Below are 18230 nucleotides of genomic sequence, written 5' to 3' on the forward strand. Positions count from 1 at the left end.
ATAGCTTGTCGTGGTTTAACCCAGCCGGCAGCTAAACACCACACAGCCGTTCGCTCGCTCTCTGGGATGGGGGAGAGAAACAGAAAGTGAAGCCCATGAGTTGAGATAAAGACAGTTTAATAAGACAGGAAAATAATAATAATAATAATAATAATAACAATAATAATATCGATGATAATAGTACTACTAATAATAATGTGTACAAACAAGTGATGCACAATGCAATTGCTCACCACACGCTGATCAATGCCCAGCCTAACCCCAAGCAGTCCGGCCCCCCTCCCCCGGCTAGCCACCCCTATATATTGTTTAGCATGACGTCAGATGGTATGGAATACCCCTTTGGCTAGTTTGGGTCACCTGTCCTGGGTCTGTCCCCTCCCAGCTCTTGCTGCACCCCCAGCCTGCCTGTTGGCAGGACAGAGCAAGAAGCTGAGACATCCTTGGCTTAGTACATGTATAAGCACCGCTCTGCAACAATTAAAACACCGGGGTGTTATCAGCACTCTTCTCATCCTAAGCCAAAACATAGCATTCTACTAGCTACTAGGCAGAAAATTAGCTCTGTTCTAACTGAAACCAGGACATAGCTTTACGTCGTTCACTTGAAGCTTTCATTAAAGAATTGTGTTCAAAATATGGAGAAAGCATAAAAAACAACTTTTTTTTTTTTTTTTTTTTTTTTGTCTTCTGAATTATTAAATTACTAAGTACATTCAGGCTTTCAGATTAAATTTCAGAGTAGGCACAACAGTAGGAGTCTCTTCAGAGCTGTTGAAATAGCACTGTCTTGGCTTTTTAACTCTTTTTGGCATAATTAAAATTTGTTCATATTCTGTATGGTGTTTTTCCTGTTTGTTACTCACTGTTTGTTAGACATTGTTCCTCGCTCATTTTGTCTCTTTGCACTCTGAAGTTCACACTAATGTGGTGAAAGAGGCCACCAATCATCTGATATGTTTGAAAGCATTAAACTACTTTAGATTTGTTTTCAATTCAGGTGGGATAAAACCATTCTGAGCCTTCTCCACAATCCTTGGGCACTGTGCTTATCAGCATTGCTGGTTTTGAAACTAACTTGATGTGTTCATTCAGATTTGGGATTATTACTTATTCATGTTATTCATGTCACCTTCTCATGCACTGTCATGTCAATAAGTTGTGATGCTATCTTTCAGTAAAATATTTCTCTCTTTCATGGCAGAAATTCATCTTTCATTAACAACACCCTTCCACAACGCTTTTTGTTCCAGCTAGGATTGCCATAATATTTCTATTATGCTTCTATTACCTGTCTTCAGTTCTGTATCAGTAATTTTAATACCTCCATTTTGTTGCTTTGGCATTTCAGCAGTTCAATTACTTCTTTTAGGAACTTGTGGATCTAGCCTTCTCTTAGACTATATATGGTAGAGTGGAATGTTCCTTTCATTATCTGTATCGACTGCATACTTACTGTTCTCATCAATGTTAATATTTTCATTCCCCTTATTGTACTTTCAAATTTCCTCTGATAATCATTCTACTGTCATATCCTTACATACTCATTTTCCTCTTCCTGTATGCTACAGACATGCACAGGCCTTCATCTGTTTTCCTTTTTTCCCCACACTGAATAACCAAGCAAATGCAAATGAAGCCTATCTCCTTCTAATTTACCTCCATATTTCCTAATTTAAAACTCATTTCATCAACCACACTAGCATTCTTCTCAGCTTGATTGATACTTCTCTAGGGTATCCATTTCATTTAGGGTATCCACTTCAGACATCCATTTCATCACTAGCAGGCATTCTAATGCTTTCCTGTCCAATCCTATATTTTTCCCACAGCACTACTCCTTGATATTCATTATTTTACTGTGTTTTTTCCTTCATTTTTTTAAGAATTACAAGAATTTCAGTGAAAATTGTTCAAGATTCCTGTTTTATGAGAGTCATCCCTAGCTCCTTTCATGAGAGTTTTAGGTTGTCAGGTTTGCTGGTATGATAGATGGTCACTGAACTTGAATCTCATTAAGATGTTTTTCAGACTCCCATACTCCTCTCCTTGCCTTGTGTTTGTCAGATAATGCATCCTTCTGTCTTCTAGATGTGCTATAATGACAGCCCATTCATTCCTCTCAGTAAGAGCAAGGCAAACTAAACTAGGCTGATGAGAAACTGTTCTTTTTTTTTTTTTTTTTAACTGATCTCATCATTTTTGTTTGTTTTGTTTGTTCTTGTTTTCTATAACATCATTCTCTATAATTTCCTAAAACAAAGGGGCTCATTCCTGCTTCCCCACACATGACCTATCTTTCAAAGTTCTATTTCCAAGATGGAGATTTGGGAGGAAGGTATTACAACGTTATCTTTCCAATAAATCTCAGAAATAACATGTTTTTAGTTGTTCTTCAAGAGAAGAAAAAAAGAGAATTTCATTCATGACAGGGACATTTTTATGAAGCATGTTCATTCTATACACTAAATGCTCTCATGAACCTGTGCCATATTTGTACCACAGTCTTCATGAAGAACCATGGAGACCTTTTCTATGGAATAGGTTGTTTTCCAAAGGAATAATTAGAGTTCAAAAAGATATAAAATCACTGGTTTTATTTGTTTTTAAAAGCTTTGTATCCCATAGTACCTACTTTAGTCACCTATTAAGAAGACCTTACTTGAAGTGAACCACATATTTTTCCATTTGCAGATCATGTTTCTTTCTTTTTCTTTTTTTTCTTTTTCCTTTTTTTTAGTTTTTATTTATTCCATATGAAATAGCTGAACAGAGTAAAAAATGTCTTTTTCTATAGCTTATTCTTTATTATGGTGAATTACAGAAGTATAAGCCCTTTCTTTTGGCATTTACCAAACATATGAATCATAGTTCAATAGGGGATGTGCTTATATATCTTAGAATGTTGGTAAAATAATGCTCATAGGAAAACAGGGATCACTGAGTGAACTATTAAAATCGATTAAAAAAAAAAAAATTCCCTTATCAATCCAAAGATTTTAAATCAGAGTATTTCTAGCAGTGTGGCAGGCAGTACAAAAATGCAGAGAGAGATTAGTATTTATATTAGATTATATATTGATGTCTGTGAAAATTTGGAAGATGAACTTTCCTCTTTGATTGTTTTTGCTGCAGGTAGTGTTTTACCTTTATGGTTAAGTAATAATAGTGCTGTTGCTAGCTTGTATTTATTATTATTATTATTATTATTATTATTATTATTATTATTGACAGAAAGCACTGCTTTTTTCATTTTTTTTTTTTCATTCTTTCAATTTGGTTATTATATTTATTTCTTGTAGTTATTGTACCTAAGAATCGAAAGTCCAAGAGGACACTATATACTGGGTGCAGCATATGCCATTATTTATTATGATGGTGGTTGAAGCTTTTCAAAACTTCACTTCCCAAGAAAAATCTTACATTTCAGGACCCATATGAGGTGTTGATTTAGAAGGTAACCACAGCTAATGTAGTATGAGTGTGATGAAGAGATTGTAGAGGAAGACTTCAAGGTCGTTAGCCAAGTTAAGTGAAACAGACTTCAGGGATAGTGCCCCCTGCTTCCCAATTGTCAGGAAAATGTGATTCCTTTAAGGTACAGAGAATTTTTGCCATTTCATGCTTGGAATATTGCTTTGGGCTTGTTCTTCTGAAGTGTAATTTTTTTTTTTTTTTTTTGTCATTTTGATCTGGTTGGCTAGTCAGATAGTGCAAAAATCCAATTTTGAATGGATGAGAGTAATGCTGTATGAGTGAAAAGTTATACCTGTTTCATTAGAGAAGTAAGGTCTAAAGCTGTCTCTCTCCCTAAGCATTTGGGAAAGTCACATAGAGTTTGTCTTTTGTGTTTAGTCCTGTTCTTCAAGGCTTCATCCACAGTCCATGTAGAAAGATGTCAATCAAGATGGAGGGAATGACTGTCTCTATTAATGTGGCTGTCTCCTTTCAATAATTCTTAAATGTCTAAACAGATAGAATAAAGGGAGTTGAATCTCAGAGTCAGAAAATGTAATGATTGCCCATAAACACCCATATCTGCTCTGTTGTGTGACAGCTCTGTGTTTTCTGCTGTAGGTTTCAAAAGGACTTTTAGTGTCTAGATATTACTGTAAATGTGTCAGGACACTGCGCAGAAGAAGAATTCAACTTAACATAAGAATTCCAAGATGAAGGAGATAAAGAAATGCCATTAGATATATATGTATAGATGAGGATTTTTTTATCCACTTGAACATCAAGCAAGTGTACAGTAGACACTCAACTGTATTGTCATATTTATTATATTTATTTATCTCATCCACATTACCAGCAAATCAACAAATCTGTTAAGGACTGGCAAGACATTTGTTCTCGTAAAATGACAAAAAACACCCCGTAAAAAGTGATTGTCATCTGCTTAGATAAGTTATCAGATCCTGAGGCTGGGATCTTCTACAAGATGTTGGTGCGAAAACTGATGGAATACATATGTGCTCCTCATTATCCATAAATGAATATTGTTATGGGGAAGGACAGACATAGCTGAAAGGGAAAAAGAAAAAACAACTACAAATGTTTTTTTTTTTTTTCTTGATTTGGGTAATACTGTCTTGGTACCATATTTAAAATGTGCTAAAGGGAATGTGACTTGATATAATGGAATATAATTTAGTAAAGAGATGGTTTAGGCCAATAACAAGAACTACTACCTGACATTGAGATCTGTACAATTGTGGAAGAGCTTTCTCAAAGAAATTTTAAAAGCTCCTTCCTTGAAGACATTTAAAATTAGAGTAGGAAACATCAGGGAAATATCTGTTTTGACAATCAATGTCTCTTTCTCTCGCTTTCTTTCTAAAGCACCCACAAGTATTGCTGTAATACTTAGGTGCTTCAGGATGGGCTAATGGGACTGTTATCTGTAATTCATATGATTTTCTGGTATTTTCAGTCCTCTAAGTAGCCTGAGCACTTTTGTGATATGGCCCTTGATAATGGGTTTTCTCCATCTGGATAAACATTTCCTAATGAACTCTATCTTGGGAACTGTAACAGCATGTTCTCATAATTTTATATCACTGTATTTTCTTGGCAGAATTTATAGTTTGCCTGTTGTTTTAATTTGTTGCCAGATTTATTTCTGTAGGCATGTTAGTTTCATGCTTATAAAACCTGTCAAAAATAGTTCATCTTTTTAATTTATATGTCTAGTACACATAAGTTAGAGATGTTTAAATGTCAGTGTGAACTACCGGTTACTGAACTGTAATCATGTACAGTAGCCTTAACTCAGAAGAACAGAAGTATTCAGAGTTATGGAAAAGTATGGAGATGGACAACTTTATTTCCACTAGGTTTGTGAAAATGAATAAATAAGTTTATATCCTGAGACTACTTGGTACTTCTGTGTTTTCATGCACCTCAGACAAGTTGCTTTGCTTTGGAAGTATTGACAGTTGAAAATAAATCACCAAGTAAGTCTTGTCTCCAGATAACATGAGGAAAAACAGAAGCAGACATAAAGAGGAATTTGAATGTAGGGGGACTGGTGATACAGAGGAAAGCAATGGCAACATGAAATAAGGGACTCAGGGAAGAAATAACCAAGGTTCTGGGCAAATTTCCCCTTGTATTAATGCTATACACTCAACTTGGATTAAGACTGCTGCTTAATCCAAGGATGTTTATAATACAAATAAAAATATGGTTGTTTTATGATCTCTTTAAACACTGGAAACTTCCAGTGTTGTTGGCCCAGGTTGGGCCATTCCATCTTAGAAAATTAGGGCTGCATCCACCTCTGGACCAGCTCTACCAGTGAACTTCACTAGGCAATGAAGCATCCTCCTCCTCTCACTGCCTGAGCAACCTGTTTGCCCTCAGGCCGTGCTCACGGCCATCCTCCTGCTGTTCACAGCCTGAGCAACTTTGCCTTCAAGCCACTCTTACTTCTTTACCTTGTAGTTATTACTATAAATTGTTTCTCTTTTTGGTCCCTACCCAGCCTGCCCATCTCGTCCCTTCAGTTTATTGATAGGTTGACAGCAGTTTTGTTCTCCTTTTCAGAAATATATACCATTTCTCCCTTGTTTCTCAAATCCCACCTGAATATTGTTGCTAGAATTCTTTATATGGTATTAAGCTAGTATACTTTTTCAAAAGTTCTTAGGAAGATGAGATTTTGGTATTTTAAATTTTAATGCATTTTATTAAATCCCTGGAGAAAGGCAAAGACAGCTCAACAATTCATATACATATTATAAAAACTCATAGTGTAGAAAAATGGAAGTTTACAACATTCAGTTTATTCATTTCACTTTCTGCCTGTGTTGAACAGTATTGATCCTTTTCCTTTTCCTTTTCCTTTTCCTTTTCCTTTTCCTTTTCCTTTTCCTTTTCCTTTTCCTTTTCCTTTTCCTTTTCCTTTTCCTTTTCCTTTTCCTTTTCCTTTTCCTTTTCCTTTTCCTTTTCCTTCTCCTTCTCCTTCTCCTTCTCCTTCTCCTTCTCCTTCTCCTTCTCCTTCTCCTTCTCCTTCTCCTTCTCCTTTTTATTCTTTTTTTTTTTTTTTTTTTTTTTTTTCTCCTTGCAAATAGTTTGGTTTAATTCTTTATTTTCCTTGCTTTCCTTTGCTTTCCTACCTTTCAATCTTCTTTCTTCATAAACTTCATTTAGTTTACTACTACTTTAGTAGTAAAAGATAAACCTATCTGTAGTTTCTGAGCCTTAACCTTGAGTCCTAATATTGTTCTCCCTGGTCTGTGCAACATTATTTCTAATGTTGCAATAATCTCACAATGATTAGGTAATCAAAAGAAAGGAGTATACTTGACTTACTATATTATTACTTTATACAGTAACATTACCATCTTCTGATTCAGTACTGCTTGCGGCATCCAATTCTCCAAATCCAAGTTTAATTTTTGATTTTGTGTGATGCTCTAAAGTCCTAAAATGTTCTTGTAGGTCTGTTTATGTTCACCTTCTTAGATGCAAGATAATTTCCTACTGTATGTTTTCTGTATTTCATTTACTTGGCTTAGGTTTTCTGTTCCATCTTCTTCTGTTAAGCTCTCTGCTGTAGGTGCCTTGTAGATTGCCTTGGATCTGATTATATATCTATTCCGGTAACATCGCATCTATCTATCTATCTATCTATCTATCTATCTATCTATCTATCTATAATTTTGATGCTATTAAGCTTACTGTGTTTGTATGTTTGTTTGTTTGTTTTTCTTCAAAATGACTGATATGCTGGCCACTTTTTGGTCTAAAGACTTCATTGTATATGAATGCGTATATGAATATTTAGAGAAAATCAGGATGTCCCAATTTCCAAACATTTTGTTTAATTTTGACACTATTAAAACAGAACACTGTTTATCTAGTATTAAAAAGGTGTGTTTAGTTTTCAGTTGATAATAAATTATTGATCAAATTAGAAGAACAAATTGAAGAAAGAAGTTGAAACTTTATGATCTTTAATTACAGCTCAGCAAATATTGACACTATAATTACATATAAACAGGTTTCTAACTCATGTCAGCCCCTGGGTTTTTATGTTAGCTCTATAAGCTTTTACAAAAGCTATGTCTGAGATTACTTTGTTAACTCCTAATTTTACCTTTGTTTAAAAGCCATGAATTTACTAACCCATGAAAATGACCTTTTGCTCTCTTTTTCTTCTGTCTGTGAAATCTGAAGTATGTTTTTGTTCTTTTGGAAAGACTTATAGCAGCGAGCAAAGCTCTGATCAGTTATTTTAGGTAAGATCTCATCTATACTCTGCTGTTCTGTTAGCAGATTTTGTATTGCATCTCTAAAAATGAAATACAACATGGGAAGTGTAGCTAAAAATTTATCTGCTTTCCTGGTTCTGTGATTCGTTAAAGGGAACCCTGTGATGGCAAGGGCTAAGGAGTAGAAATTATGTTGTAGAAATTGCTTTTCTCTCTCTCTTATATATAAAAACATTTGCAACTTCATGGTAAAAACTGCTGAATGCATTTTATGCTGTGTATTTTTACTATTTTTCAATAATATTATACACTTTTTTTTTTTTACAATATTGTATTATTACAATACACAAGATAAAACTATGAGTATACAGTTCACTATTTTTACATATTTACAAATTTAAACATATACAGATTTAATTATTAGGGACTCATTTTTGTTGGTGGTGGTTCTTTTTTGTTTTCATGGTTTGTTGTTTTTTGAAAAAGAGACTTTAGTAACAGAGCACCGCTATTCTTGGTTGTAAAAATTTTCACAGCATAGTCAAGACTGGAGAAGACTATTGGTTTTAAAAGTTTCAGAGTTTGTTATGTTAGAAAAAAAATGTTTAATTAGCTTCATTTTTTCTTTGTTTTTTTTTTTTTTTTTTCTTCTTCTTTTTTACCTTTGTCTTTTTTCTTTTTGCCTTCGTATTCTTCCCTTTCTTTCTTTTCTTTTCTTTTCTTTTCTTTTCTTTTCTTTTCTTTCTTTTCTTTTCTTTTTCTTTTCTTTTCTTTTTTCTTTTCTTTTCTTTTCTTTTCTTTTCTTTTCCTTTCTTTCCTTCTCTTCCTTTCCTTTCTTCCTTCCTTCTTCCTTTCTTTTCTTCCTCTTCCTTTCCTTTCCTTTCCTTTCCTTTCCTTTCCTTTCCTTTCCTTTCCTTTCCTTTCCTTTCCTTTCCTTTCCTTTCTTTCCTTTCCTTTCCTTTCCTTTCCTCTTCTCTTCTCTTCTTTTCTCTTCTCTTCTTTTCTCTTCTCTTCTTTCTCTTCTTTCTTTTCTTTTCTTTTCTTTTCTTTTCTTTTCTTTTCTTTTCTTTTCTTTTCTTTTCTTTTCTTTTCTTTTCTTTTCTTTTCTTTTCTTTTCTTTTCTTTTCTTTTCTTTTCTTTTCTTTTCTTTTCTTTTCTTTTCTTTTCTTTTCTTTTCTTTTCTTTTCTTTTTTTTCTTTTCCTTTCTTTTCTTTTCCTTTCTTTTCCTTTCTTTTCCTTTCTTTTCTTTTCCTTTCTTTTCTTTTCCTTTCTTTTCTTTTCTTCTTAATTTTCATTTTCGTTTTCTTTCTTTTTCTTTGTTTCTTTTTCTTTTTCTTTTTCTTTTTCCTTTTCTTTTTCTTTTTCTTTTTCTTTTTCTTTTTCTTTTTCTTTTTCTTTTTCTTTTTCTTTTTCTTTTTCTTTTTCTTTTTCTTTTTCTTTTTCTTTTTCTTTTTCTTTTTCTTTTTCTTTTTCTTCTTTTCCTTTTCCTTTTCCTTTTCCTTTTCCTTTTCCTTTTCCTTTTCCCTTTCCTTTTCCTTTTCCTTTTCCTTTTCCTTTTCCTTTTCCTTTTCCTTTTCCTTTTCCTTTTCCTTTTCCTTTTCCTTTTCCTTTTCCTTTTCCTTTTCCTTTTCCTTTTCCTTTTCCTTTTCCTTTTCCTTTTCCTTTTCCTTTTCCTTTTCCTTTTCCTTTTCCTTTTCCTTTTCCTTTTCCTTTTCCTTTTCCTTTTCCTTAAAGGTTAAAGCTTTTCAAAATTAACACTTTCAAAGGTTCGCAAAATAATTACTATCTGGTGTTTAATTGACATCACTGACAGCTTTTTACATACAAGGCGCATGACTACTAGAAATGTTTTCCTGTGCTGTTTTCAGTGAATAGTTAATTCAGTCTCTAATAAACTAGAAAAATAGCTCCTAACATTTTCAGTGCATTGTCATTTATATAAATACTTGGAGGTTATCTGAGGCAGTACCAGCATAGGTTTTTAAGCAACAAAGAAACCAGAACAAACAAATAATGATCAAAATACAAAATTAATTGAGGAGAGGAGTATAATAGAGGCAATATATTTACATTTTAATAGAACATTTGATGGTGTCTTCCTCCAAAGCTGTTTTTAGACGAGCTCATTTCTGGCTGCCTCCTGCATTTAAACTTAGGGGTGTGGAAATAAATTGTCAGTTGTTAATGAATTGGAGTGGCCATTGAGGTGCCACAGGGCTTTTCACTGGGTTTGTTTTCATCTGCTCTCTGTATTGAATCTTTGAGAAGGGGGACATAATGAACTAGGAGCTGATGAGAGAACAGAAGCTGTGTCACAGGACAGTGTTTGCAAGCACTGCCCCTTCCCTGCTCTGGATCCCATGAAGGGACTGTGCCATCCTGTGCCATATCCAGGTGGTTTTGGGGAGGCTGGAGGCTTCTGGGAGAGGACAAGATGGGAAAACAGAGTCCTTCAGGCTACAGCAGAGCAATGCTAGCTATGAAAGTGAAAAATAGGCTTTAGACATGAAGTTCAGGGCAGGCTTTGGAGGGAAGGCAGGGCAGGGGCAGCCTGAGTGTTGGGTTTGAAAACCAGGGAACTCTGCATGGAATGGACAGCTGCTGACAGTCGTAGAAGGAGGTGACAGGTGGTCCTGTGAGCATTAGGGGAGGAAGAAGCTCCCTTGCACACACAGAGTCCATAAAATGGGCTTGAACATAATGAAAAAATAAATAAGTTATGGCAGATACTTTAATCATAGCAGATCACAATGGGTAAATAGCACTCTGTTACCCATCTCTCAGTACTTGTAACAAGTTGGTGAAGGGGATATGTAATTAACCTAGCCCTTAGGGTATGGTTTGCAGTCTTGCCGTTGCCAGCGAGTGGGTGCCCAGCATGCAGGAGAAGTTGCATCCAGATAACTGGAGAGAGCAACCCCCAGAATATTGCATTTAAGGGTAGATGTACAGCTTAATTGGCCTCTAAAGAGGGAAATGAGGAATCAGAAAAGGAGATTAAGTATTAGAAAAAGAGTGCTAGTTGGATACAAATGTCTTTTAACTAGTACTGTAAAAGCTGGTGGGATTTGCCTCAATAATACTTCCTATTTTCCAGCTTTGCTTCCTGTTATTTCACGTTTAAGTCCTGAGATGATTGGTGTGGATTACCACAAAAGAGGTCAAAGTAGGTTTAGTAATAGAAACATACTTCATGGCCTATTCAAGTTTTATGTAAAATATTCAGGGCTGTCCCCACAAAATCTCAAGTCAACATCAGCACCTTGGGGAAGTAAATGATGAATTCAGAATTTTAAAACAGTCATGCCATATGCACCTGAGCAACCTGACAAGCACATTTTTTTACATATGTGATCCAGCCTGCAGTTGATGAGTGCCAGAAAACAGAGAAAAGGCATTTCAGAGAGATGTTTTATAGTCATATGAAGATGAAAGATAATTTGTTACTGAATCTTCTCTGTAGTAAGAGTAACTGTAAAATGAGATGGAATTAAAAATCCCTCAAATTTTTATTGATACTGACAGCTGGGACTGATCATATGGACAAGATCTGATCATCATATAGGTGCTATTCCTTTTGTCCATCCAAAAGGAACAAGACTGGAAACTTCAGAGAACTGCATAACAGAATACACAGGGAAAAGATTTCCAGAGTGCTACCTTTTCCTATGTGGATTCAAGATTAGAAGTTTTCTAAGCTTGAATGCAATAAGGTTTTATTATTAATTTTTTTTTCAAAAATTTCTTTCTCTTACAGTTTCTTTCTCCATGATTCTTGGCTATTTTCCAAAAAGCCAGCAGTTGTGTGTTGTATACAAAGACTTTATAATTGCACGGGTCTGCTGATAGAGCTTCAATTCTTTCCTAGAAAAGCTGGACTGTGATTATTTCTGACAAAGTGAACTTAACTACAGTGAACATATTTTACTACAGATAGAAAATGTAGAATGCTTGCTAAAGCAACATTTGGAATTGAGATGAAAAAAATGTTTTATGGCACTGCAATAAAAAGAATGTGCCACTGGATTTTTTAAAATGTACATGAAAGCACTTCAAAAATGTAATCACAGACACATTAAATATTAAAATTATATAAAAATAAATTTTATATGACATATTAAAGCTTATATGCTTATATATATATACATACTTATATATACCTTTTATTCGTAAAGCTCATATTGTTGTAAAATCCTGAAATGTATGCGTAGAAATAGAAATTCAAAAAAATCCTCATCTGAGAAAGGAAATGCAATCCAAAAAGTGATATAGGGTTAATTGTAGGTCATGCCTGATGTAAACATCTACTAGCTGAGTCTGTAACCTTGTGTTATATTTTTAGTTGGTGGAAAGGAAGAGCAACTTGAAGGGCTGATATCCAACTAATTTTTTTTAAATGCCTACATGAAATGAAGTTCCTCATAGATAACGTGACTGTATTGACTAGGCCTTTGATGACTACAAAAGATCCCTTGGGTTCACAAGGTGCAATAGATGTCTGGACTGTAGATGCCTACACTCGGTTTGATGGATTCTACCACTGTCCTCTCTCTCTCTCTTTCTCTCTCTCTCCCTCTCTCTCAAATCTCTTTAATGCTTCTCTATTCTGTTTCATTAGCTGTCACAGTTCTGTGAGTCTGGGCTACAAGAAACCTGATTTTTTGTTGACCCCTTGTGCTGTAGATGTTATTTATAGGATTTGCTCAAAGCCAACGTAAAGTGCTACTGTTCTTACTTGAGCACTATTAATATGTTCTTTCAAAACTGCTTTTCAGTTAATGTGCCTTATCCTAAGGAGGGCAGTGTAGCTATCTGATAAACTCAGAAAAAAACTTCCTTTGAGAATTAGCTTAATGAAAAGAAAGGCAACAAAAATCACATTTCTATCATTTTGTAGTAAGAAAAAAACATTACGATATACAGTATATTAATTTTTAGTCTTGCATTAAACTTTTCTTATAGGTCATTTGTTTCATATATGGCAATTCCTATGCAAAAGAAAAGCACTTCATATAGTGGATTTTGAATATTTTCCCCGGAAAATTTGTCCTGCTTTTGACTTAACAATTATAATTCGCATGCACTTTTTCATCAAAGAAGCAGCCTTCTTTGTCATGGTACAAATGTAAAAAAAAGAAAAAAACGTGAAGCTCCGGGTATGAATTTGTTTCTCCTTTTAGAGTCAGAACATGTTTTTGAAATTTTGATGTTTAATATAAATTGCACACTGAGATGAAAGTAAAACAGATTTCAATCAACCTGATTTGCCTCTCCTTTGTAGCTGAAAAGTTGTTGTTAAAGTGCAAAGAAACAAGCATGTGAAAGTGGAATTCACAGTGGACTTTTATATTGGTGGAATCATGTCATTTTGAGTTCTATAATCTGTGGGTAAGGGTGTAAGTTTCTGATATATATTTTCTGAAAAAGCCAACAAAAGCAAATTTGAACACAAATTTGAACACCTCATATGTTACCAGTTCTCGTGGTCTGTGATAGAGCCTGGAAGTTTTTATTTGGACTACTTACTTGTCACTAGTACTGTCATGCTGAAACTTCTCGTTTCTCCCTCAGCATCCATTCTCTGGAGCTTAGCAAAACCCCAGCCTCTGGCCTTCTGTAGAGGTACATCTAGACTTCTACAGTGACTGTTTCTAGTACTGCGAATAAAGACATTATAAATAGTCTTCTTCATATTTTTTTTTCATTGTGTTGTGTGGTACAATACTGAAGTAGTATTAAAAGGTAGACAGTTGTTTGCAGCTGAAATTGCAAACTTGTAGTACAGATATCATAGCCAATTCCTTTACTAAATTGTTATAAATAGTACGTTTTCATTTAGTGTATCTCAGTTTTAAGTAAAATGTGTTATCTATGTGTGTTTATTTTTGGGGGTCTATGCATATATATGTGTGAAATTGGTTAAATATGCCTTTAAAACTATTTAAAAAGCTTATTAGTTTCCCAGTTTAAGAAGTGTTTTATATACATTTTTTTGAGTCCTGGAACACTAAGTTTTAGCTTAACTTTTGTCATTAAGTTACAACATACCGAAATGTGTAATTGTAGTGGAAATGTATATGCATGCTTATCAGTTGTGGCCAGAAGATACACACAAAATTAATTACTAACAACCAAGAAAATAGATAAATAAGGTTGCTGACTAAACTACATCTAATCTATTAGAGTCCTGCTGCATATTGCCAGCTGAGGTGGTCATTTGCTAAACTGGCCATATTATTCCTTGGGTGGTAAATTGTATGGATCAGCTGGATTTAGTTATTCAAAAAATATCTGGAAGAATTATCTTGTGGAAAGCACAGTGTACATCAGCCTATATAAGGGAAATTAATCCTGAATATTTCAAATATGGTTGGAAGGTAGTTAAGGAAGTTAAGAAAATTAAATATCTACCTGGGTAACTTTTCATTCAAAGATGAGTGAAATATGGTTTGAAAATGATTCTTAAGTAGTAATTGCTATAAATTTAGTTCAATATCTAACAATATTTGAGTTTCAAGTAACTAACGTAAAATCGCAGCCTACCTTTTTCATGTAATATAATGAATGGCATAGGACAAGTGTCTACTTAAAAAACGAAGCTTACAAAAAGACAACACATCATTGTAAGAACTGAAAATCTTCACTCCAAATCTGAACCAGAATAAGAGAAGTGGTGACAGTATATCCTTTCCTGCAGTGTCTTTCTCAAGAGGCAGAATTCCTTTCCTCTATTCCCTTCCTTCTCCTTTCCTCCTTACTGTCCTCCTTCCTTTCTCCACCCCTTCATCCCATGTCATAGCTGATAATGCATATATACAAAACTATATTTATCCTGGCTATGAAGTGTATAAATCCTACAAAAAGCATGACCCCAGGAGTAATATTTCTGCCTGCTGTTTTTCTTCCCAAGTAATGTCTTCATTGAGTTCCCAGAAGTAATGCTCTGAAGAAAGGAATTCTACACACATGGCATTGACCTTTCTGTGGTCTTGCCCTGCTTTAAAACAGGGTGGTACTGCATGCTGAGTGCATACAGAGGTATTTCCTAATGGACACACTGTCACAAGATTCCTTCTTTTAAGGGTGTGTATGTTGAAGTCATATCATGATGAAATGATGCAGGGGAGATATGTCTTCTTGTAGAAACTGCAACATATTTTCTTGAAAGAGACTGTCAGTTATAACTCCAAGGATGTGTGACAGGTAAAAAATCTAGATATACATCGCATTTTTTATTGCCAGCTCTTGCAATATTGTACATAAATATTCAGTGCTTCTCCCACAGACCCACCTTAAAAAAAAAAAAAAAAAAAAAAAAAAAAGGTTAAATAAGGTATAAATAAGGTTATTTTTTAGGAAGCCAAACTTCCCTAGAAAATAAATTTCTAACCCTTGTGATTGTGGAAAAAGTTTGGAAGTAAGAGTTGTAAGCTCTTTCTTTAGAAGGTAAAGGATAGTCAGTTATTATCTTTAAATCTCATGATTTTTAAGTCAATTTTTTAAGAACAAAATGTGATTCGATAATATTTTTGAATATCCCTCTGAACACAGAGAACTGGCAATGTGACAGTCCTTTGATTCTTGAGGATCTCCTGAGGTCTTCAGAGAGATAATATTACATTATTTGCACTGAAGCTGTATAGGTTTTTAAGCTCTGTGTTTCAAACATCAAACATCGTCCATGTTGATGTTTGAGGTTTTGTGATATATATTGCTGTGGTAGTGCACAAAATTGGTAGCTACTCTGTGAAGCACACCTCACCCACATCTAATATACCATACAAAATATACTTAAAATAGCACAAATGAACTTGTATGCAGTTGGTCTGGGAATATTCAGCATCGTATGGTATTTGTTTTTATTTATTTATTATTTTATTAACCACTTGCTAATACAACATAGATGAGTAAAATTGCTTTCTAAAGTAACTGCATTTTTAAAAGAAAGCTAGGCTTCTGTCACTTGTGGTTTTAATGATGACATTTTTCAGTAAGATTATTGTTCTATCAGCTGTGGAGAAACAAGAAAGTTTATTGTTTTTCTTTTCAAGTGTTTGTATTCCTTTATATTGTTTTCTGTTTGTATTGGCAGAAGAAAAAGTAATTTCTACTAGGAGGCTAATACCCCAGAAAAAATAGTCAGACTGGTTTTAACAGCTCATATGTCACAAATGAGCCTACTTTTCTGTGTGCAATAGTTGGATACTGATTGTGAAATATACTGTTCATGTCTTTACACTCCAGGATAAAAATAGGTGTTAAAGTCAACTTTTACCTAAGAAAGAGATGAAATTCTGAGCAGCATCATGTTTTATGATGAATTGCCAATACCATTAATAATATAAACTGCAGATTAGGTATAAATTAGAAAGTTACTGTGTATAATTGCTAATTTCTTAGCTGTTTTAACAAGTCGTAAGTGTATTACCCAAAGAAGGAGAGGTTGGGAATAGGGTGGGAGGACTGAAGCTGTGGATAGGAAGTTCCCGTTACAACAAAACAATTTTACTTATATCAGCATGATGCTGACTTTATATACAGGTCTCACTTAAGAGTCTTCTGTAGGCTCTAACAGCTTTTTAAGGTTAAATGCCCCATGACTGTATTAAAACAAAATACATATCTCCTTAGAACATGTACACAGACAGGCAAAGATGATGTGCTGTTTAGAACTTGGTATAATGTGTTTCAATATCTCACTTTGTACAGACACCACATAAGAATTCATGGAAATGTTCTGATTACTTTATTTGGACCTCCTATGTTGTTTCTCTTTGGAAGGGAAAAACTATTTTCCTGGAAGAACTGTAGACTTTTGTCTGAGTCTGTAAGCACAGTTTCAGTGATGACCCTCTTTCTCCCCAATCCTCTATAGGTTCATGCTGCCTGCCCATCCCAAACTCTGCTCTGCCAGCTTTGTATTTGTGGAGTGAAATTTTTACTTCACTTAATTTTTCTTTCCTCACCCCTTTGACCCTCAACAGCTCTTGTGAGAGATTTATACCAACTTCGTGGCTAGGTCTTGGGAGAGGCAGAGAATCTTTTTCTCCCTTGTCAGAGCTCTTTGTATCTTAAAGAGCAGTCATTGCAGTGGCATGACCATTCTCATGATGAGGTTGTTGTTCTGCTCATTGTGCACTGTTGTAAAAGGTTAACATATCTCCCTAAACCCTCTCACTCTGCTGCTGCTGAAGTCAAATTTGTATTTCCACAAAACCAGTGACTAAGTTCCACAGACTGCCCAATTTTTATGCTGCTCCTTCCTGGGCAAGGTTGCACAACCCCTAAAATATTGATTTTTCAAGGTTCACACACCTTTTTAGAGAACAGGAGTTGAATGAAGATTGTGTTGTACCTTGCTCTGAGTAATTCTTACAGTACTGCCAGATGTCAGCATATTAATTTTCCTGTCCAGGTAGATTTTAACTCATGTAAGTCAGCTGCATGTTTTGGAAATTATTCCAAGCATATTTTTATAATTTGGTCTACTGGTTATTTGAATGCATATTGTTCACATGCAATTCAGAAGTTTCATGAATTCCTTTGCCCCGATCCTTTTCTGAACAAGCCAAAATGTGCATCAGTGTGGGCCAAATCCTGCCCAGGTGAGCAGTGAATGTATATAAACTAGTTCTGAGCAAGCTTCATTCATTGGAATTCTTCCCCAGTACACAATGATCTTCTACATGATAAGTAAATCATAGTAAAAATAGGGCCTGGTATTTAAAAGGTCAGACATGCAAGTGTGCATGCAGAGATGTATGTGAATTTGCATTTGTAACTTCATTATGTTCTGCTATGGATCTTCTGCAAAAATGATCAATTTGATAAATTAATGGTTGTTGAACTGTAGTCATGTAAATCGTGCATACAAAGCAGATGTGTAAATAAGTGTACCTTTTCTGTCCACACATTTTCTTCTAAACCTCATGGAAACCAGAAAATTTTATTTCTCTCATATTCAGATTTCATATTTCTATTTCTGGTCTTGAAGCATTTTCTCTCTTGAAATTCAAGACAGTTATAAAAGTGGTCATAAAATTTTAAAGAGCGTAAAAAAACTATTAGAGTATCATGAGATAGAATTAAAACAATTGATTGAAAAAGTTATTTTCTTATGTCTTCTATTTCACCATCAACAGCATCACTTGTATTCTCTATTAAAAGTGGACAAAGATTGTTATGCGTCTTTAAACTGTGGAAAAGAGGTTCTGAATCTTATTTATTTTTGTTTTCAAGAAGTGGTCTGACCTCAAATCTGTGTGTAGGTTTCACTTAGCTAGCTTTCTTCCTGTGTAGGAGTGCAGGTGAGTAAATAAAAGCAGGCTGTAAGAGATGAGCAGTTTAATATTCTGCAGGTTTTTTATATTAAAAAAAAATATATATTTATAATGATTAAGAAAATATGAACTCTCAGCAATGGCATTTCTGTTAGACTACAAGTTTTAATTCTCTTTCCCCTTCTTAATTTCTTTCTCAGTTGAATAATATCAAATGTAATATCAAATGCAG

At 34.4% G+C, this 18230-nt stretch overlaps 1 protein-coding gene across 1 annotated transcript in view; it reads left to right on the forward strand.

Moving 5' to 3' along the window:
* The window catches only part of ZNF804B (zinc finger protein 804B), a 239510-nt gene that overhangs the window by 43239 nt on the left and 178041 nt on the right, over positions 1-18230 (forward strand). The window lies entirely within an intron of this gene.

The sequence above is a fragment of the Aythya ferina genome, assembly GCF_964211825.1.
Source record: "Aythya ferina genome assembly, chromosome: 2".
In the NCBI taxonomy this organism is placed as follows: Eukaryota; Metazoa; Chordata; class Aves; order Anseriformes; family Anatidae; genus Aythya; species Aythya ferina.